The 6,599-nt window shown below is 35.9% G+C and overlaps 1 protein-coding gene across 2 annotated transcripts in view; it reads right to left on the reverse strand.

The window, feature by feature from the left end:
* The window catches only part of LOC118740795 (myb-like protein Y), a 68,587-nt gene that overhangs the window by 9,677 nt on the left and 52,311 nt on the right, over positions 1-6,599 (reverse strand). The window lies entirely within an intron of this gene.

Raw genomic sequence — 6,599 nt, forward strand, 5'->3', positions numbered from 1 at the left:
CATACATACAAGCAAATAACTTGTTCTATCAAACGACGTCCGATCGACAAACGGACCGACCGCACACACCGACAATAATTTTAAAACTAAAATATGAAATTTTTATTATTTTGCTTTAACACTTACGCTGCTCACGACAACACGACGTTACGCTTAAATATAATGAAAATGTAAAAAAGACGAGCCAAGGCAACAGAGGAAAATATATAAAAATATAATGGTAATTCACATGTACAGAGCAATACATACATATAAGTTTTTCGAATATTTGTAATGGCATATAAAAAATACGAAGGTGCGCGCGCTCCCGCCGAATGTGATAAAAACAAAATGCAGAATACACTCTTGCTTTAACTCACACACAAACACAAACACAAACACAAACAGAAACACAAACACACACATACCCATACACGTGCGCACAATAAAAGAGAGTAGGAAGAGTGGCAGTTGTCGTCGTCGTTGCAGGCACCTCACACTTTCGGCTTAAAACCTGTTCTCACAGAATCGTGGCGGCGCAATGCACGCTCTTTGGTGGCAAGAAACCCCAAACAAAGAGTGTACCAAACTTACCGGTTTCGTGTCTTGTGTTATACGCGTCTTTGTTCATGCAACAATGGTAATTTGCACTGCAACCCAGTCAACGACCGAACGTGGTAGTTGCATACTTGTAGGTAACCCTGCAGCAAAATTTAGGGACAGTCTGGCAAAGCGCTAGTTCCGCCCTACAAATTTCAGAACTGTCTCTGAACTACTGAAAAAGGGATGCAGAGTTGGACGGTTGAAACTCATGTGTTGCTAGTTGCGCTGTCATCAATGTTACTCATCCTGGTCATGTGAAAGCTGACAAAAGATGCACAAATGTAATATACTATATTTTTTCGATTTTCTTAGACCCTAAAAGTAATAACAAACTGTTTTCGTTTATTTAATATGTAATTCTCTACATAGTTTATGGGGCAACTGCTCAAATATTTCCAAAAAAGTCGTTATTGGTACATTAATGTCATTTTTATACATATCTACGTACGTATGTATAAAATACGAATAAAATCATATAAACCGTGTTTTAAAACTTTATACAAAACAAAGTTAAATTTAACGATTTTTCGTCAAAATGTTTGACCTTTTAATCAGATGTAAAAAAATTTGCAAAAGTGGTAAACAATCTCACTTTGAAATGGGAGTGCTATTCATATGAACGATAATGTACATACGTAAATGTATCACTAAGCCCCCGAAATGTGTAGTTATGCATTGATTTTTTTTTAATTTCCAATGTTCTTCATTTTCAATATTTTTCGTTTAGTTTTTATTTAAGTACTATGTCTCATACTCCATAAACCATTTAAATTCAAATTCCTAACTGTGCTGCAAACTTATAGAACTCTAAAAACTGTCTTCAAAATTTCAAATCTTTAATCAGATATTTTTTATAAATATTTCGAGTATTCTGTTTTGTAGCCCATAAAATTTTAGTGTAGTAAAGTGTAATCTTGCATCTTAAACGAAAATATTTAAATAGGAGAATGCCTTCAAGAGCGTGCGTAAAAAGAGTTATAAAAAATCAGCGCGATTAATTATACTAAAATTTAATGGGCTATAGAACTGCATACTTATAAACTCTGATTTAAAATATTGAAGTTTTTATAACAGTTTCTAGAATTCTGCTAAATTTCCAACACAGTTAGAAACGTGAATTTATTTGTTTATGTTATAATACTTATGAGCCATCCTTAATAAAAAATTTACGAAAAATATTTAGCATGAAAACTATTGTGAATATTCAAAATTCTATATTTCTTATGAGATGCCGGAAAGTCTATGTATTACATTTCAATAAATTTAATGCAATTTAACGCTGAGTTATCACGAATAATCATTCAATATATCACCGTTTTTCTCATTTTTTGACACGACTTAGTTCAGATTTTTAATTATAGGTATCCCAGAAATACCCATTATACGTAACAAATATAAATTATTTTTAAGAATAACGGTTTTAGAAAATAAAGGAATAGTTGACACTTTATGTTCCTAAATTTAAAGCACAGTTTGCGTCAAAAAGTAAATTAGTTCAAAACAAATAGCTCTTGAAACATATAATGAAGTATTTTTATTTACAAAATTGTATGCGTGCTTATTTAAAGAAAAGGCTCCATACTATACTTATTAGAACCAGCTCAAAACTAACCACATTTTTTCTAGCCCGGAGGTGACCCTTTTTGAACTATCTAAGAACTGTTGTTATATGAACTGTATCAGAACCATCTAAGCCAGAGTCAGCTCAGAACAAGTTCAAAAGTTCTGCAGAGGGCGACAATTGTCACTTCGTAGGACATCGCAATGTTAAAAAATACAGTTGCAAGCATTGAGTTGGGATAGATGAAGAACCAGTACCGTCCCTTTTCAGGCTAGTTCAGCGCAAGTTCTGAACCAGTTTGATTTGCTGCAGGGTAATCCATGGAGTGGGTGCGCTTTTTTTGCAGAGGTTTTAAGAATTTGCCGTATTTTACAAAACGCCAGATCGCGAAGATTAAGCAAACGGTAAACCTTGATCCGGTTCGAGGATGAATAACAGAACAAGTACATGTGTCCATGGACCCCGTCACCAAGTTTTGACAACTGTAACCTGCGTCAATTTAACATTGAAGATGGTTTGAAGGGCGCCTTTTTCTAGTTATCTTTTCAGATAGACAAGCAGAGATCCGGCCTCACTCAAACAGTATGATGAAATCCAAGCTTGCTAAAGACTGCTGTAGCAGGCTTCAAATTCTGGCAGCAAATAATACAGTAACCCTGTTGCTGGGTGCCAGGCCACTGTGGGACCGAAGGCAACGAAGTCCCTGACGAGCTGGCGCGAGAAGGATCCTTAACTGCCTTCTTGGTACCGTAACGATTATGTGGCCTTAGTTGGTCGTCTTAGAGAACCATAATTGTTGAGTGGGTGCACTTTGAATGCAGCAAGTACTGGAAGGCGGTGGGGTGCCATAGGCAGGCCAAACTCTTTGGCTACCCTTTCAATAGACCGGATTTTATTCAGTTGAACAGAAATAACATCAGGCTAAAATTTTATTAGTTGTGGCTCCGGGTACCTAACGGGCCACAACCAACTACGTTTTCGTATGCACCGCATAGGTGTCATCGGAGAGTCGGAATGCTAGATCTGCCTTGATGACGATACAATTTCCGAACACATACTTTCTTTGTGACTGTCCAGCCCTGGCTAGACATATAAAATTACTTAAGAGTCCCAAGGCCCTTTTATGATTCATTAGAGAAGGATACTGGGTTAGGGACTTTCTTTAGAGATACTAAAGACCTTTCAGGTCGCAGTGCTTCTTGCTCTGACATACTCGTGCACTAATCTTTCTATCTTTCTGAGCTTGACACAATTTACCCCTCTTTTGTCAATGACGAGACTGGTATCTAATATATGACCAAAGAACAGACAGATAGGCTCTTAAGAATCACACTAAAGCCTTTTCTGAAGCTTTCTACCTCATTTGACGACAAGTATGTGTCATGATCTTTATAATGTAGGACATTCACATACATACGTAGTAGGAAATGCTTGACAACTTCTGGCTCGTCTACATCAAGGCAGCTTTTACAAAGTAATTGTGGGGGCACTTGCAATCGTTCTTCGTATCTCCCTAAAAGAATATGGGATGTAAATGTAACAAGATAAGTGCTGAACACACTGAAAACGACGAGCTACGGGCCACAGCTTCCAAATTGTTATCTTCATTATCTAAACTCTTTGTCGACGGCGACATGATTTTTTTGAACGCGGCAGCGACATCATGAATTTGTATGAGTTTGAGTCGCGGAGAAAATAAAAATAGATCTAATCTAGCCACAACCACAGTCGTCGCATAGCCCTGTCGTCGCCAAAATAATTACATATCTATATAAGAATACATGGAAAAATAATTTGACAGCTGTGGTCTGTAGCTCGTCGTTTTCATTAAGTTCGGACTAATAAGCTCTTTCGATTTTCTGATATCCACATAAAACATCTACATAAAAATAGAGTATTTCCACTTCGTACGTGCTTCTCTTAAGAAAAACTCTCTATCATAAGCTTGTCGGAAGCGAGCAACGTGCTTAACCTTTTGAATTCAGGGAAAGTGGTGCGAAAGTAGCCTTTTTTGCAAGCCCGTTTGACATCATCAGCAAGCGAACTGCTCTGCCACCACATTGAGAGATTTGCAGCAGTTCGCTATCATTTGATCGTAAGGGCGTCAAGTGCAAGTCAACCCGAGTTGCCAAGTGTATACTCTTCAGTCTACTCTATCGTCAAACTTGGATCTGTCAGAATAAAACCGAATCGAGCTTTTATGTCCTGGTAACCCTTCGGCCCATGATTATCTGCTGATGTCACTTAACAGTTCCCCTTTTCCAAAATTTCTCTATCCATCTGAGCTTAATAAGTTCCGAAAATACGATTTTTACCAGTAACTTGATCTCAGCGGCATCTAGCGGATAAGAACAAACTTACACAGCTTTTAAAGTACATCAATACCAACAAAACTTCATCACAATCGAATGGGAGATTTATTAATGCATTAGGCAGGGATCACACGATTTGTACAATTGTACAGACTTGTACAACAGTAGTTTTACAGTTAGAGAATAAAATTACGGGGAAAAAATATTTGCATTAATTGTAGATAATCATACAATTTGATTTATGCAAAAAATTCTACATACATTTTTTATTTAGTTGCGCCTCTTTTGAAGATGATGTTTGAAATATGTATCTATATGTGGAAGTAGGAAGATATGTACATATATTAAACTTATTTGCTTGTTGGGTTGCAGGTCTCAGCTATTATTGTGAATGCCGGTTGCAAAAAAAAAAACTATTCGTATGTATTTGCAAGCTGCACCCAATAAAGCAAAGCATATAAAAAAACTAAGAGCAATCAAATTAGTTTTAGAGCGCTTAGAACAAAGTAGGTAAAAATGCAAAGACAAAATTGTCTATGCTGCTGGAGAAAATATTTTGGTAAGGAAAAGATGCGCTTCAACCTACACACGTGTATGTACAAATCTCTGGCACTTTGATAAAACAACCTAAATGACTTTAGAAGGGTTGACTTTGAAATAAAAATTAATAAGTTCCACTTACAATATTTTATATTTTTTAATAACTTTCTATTAAAAGGGTATCTTAAACTACACCTTAGTGTTAGTTGGTAACCCAATGAAATACTGCTTTAAAGAGAAAATCGCCTAATTCGGGATCAGTTGTTTTATCTGAATGCGACTGATACATACAAATGTGTATACATTACGGTAGTCCAAAAATGCACGTGAAAAAGTAAAGTCGGAATTTTAATGCTCTCACACCTTAGGATTGTTCTATACCGATAAAAGTATATTCCTGTTTTTAAACGACTTCAAAATAGGAGAAGGTAATCAATTCGTCGGAATATTTTTTTATTGTTATGTTTGTTACAACATAATTTTGAAACACATTAACCGATTTCGATAATTATTTCTTGTTTTAAAGGTAAGGTGGTCACATACTAATTTAATTTAGATCCGACCATAAAGAACTTAACGGTACTCTTAAATTTGTATATGCGTTTTTTGAGGGGTTTAGTAATAGTTAATATTAAAAATGGTTAAATAGGCCATTGGGTACTAGTACTGAAGGTCTTCTTAAGAGAAAAAGTTTCCCAATCGAAAAGTATCGATTTTCCAAGAAAAAATAGGGGTTAATTTTTTTTCGGTATAGAACACTCCTATATACAAACATATGTACATAAGAGTGGGTCTCAGAAATCAAATTAACGATTTTTTCCAGTCTCACCCCTTCATCACATACATATAAATTTTGGTCCTGATTGGAGACGGTTAAGGCGTGTCGCACAGGGACCAAAGTTCAGATTCCTCTATGGAGACTCAAAAACCTAAAATAATTTTTTTTTATCTAATACCCAAAATCGATACTACCATAGTCGAAGATATCACATATAAATTTTGGTCCCGATTGGAGTCGATTAAGGCGTGTCGCAAAGGGGTCAAAGACCAGATGCCTCTAAGAACTCAAAAAATTAAAAATATGTTTTTTCATCAAATGCCCAAAATCGGTACAACGAAAAACGATGATATTACATATAAATTTTAGTCCCGATTGAATTCGGTTAAGACGTCGTCATAGGGTAATCTGATCTTTGCCCCCTGTGCGACACGTAAATTTATGTGTGATATCTTCGACAATGCATCAAGCATCAATTTTGGGTATTAGACGAAAAAAAAATTATTTTAATTTTTTGTGTCTCTATAGAGGTACCTGTAATTTGCCCCCTGTATGACACGCCTCAACCGTCTCCAAACGGGACCAAAATTTATATGTGATATCTTCGACTATAGCAGCATCGACGTAGGAGTTAAGAAAATCTAATGTAAAAATGTGCTCCCTACATTTAGGGACTACCCTAATGTACGTAAGTATATACATATGTACACACAGTTCGGGATAATGGGGTTTTAAAATGGAGGCTCCTAGGTTTTCTGTCGGGCTTTGCTGTAATAAATTTTTAAGGTAATAATTTTCGAGTTCGATTTTGTAATTGGTAGGTATA

This window comes from Rhagoletis pomonella, unplaced genomic scaffold (genome assembly GCF_013731165.1).
Source record: "Rhagoletis pomonella isolate Grant_MI unplaced genomic scaffold, Rhpom_1.0 Rhpom_scaffold_00001, whole genome shotgun sequence".
Lineage (NCBI taxonomy): Eukaryota > Metazoa > Arthropoda > Insecta > Diptera > Tephritidae > Rhagoletis > Rhagoletis pomonella.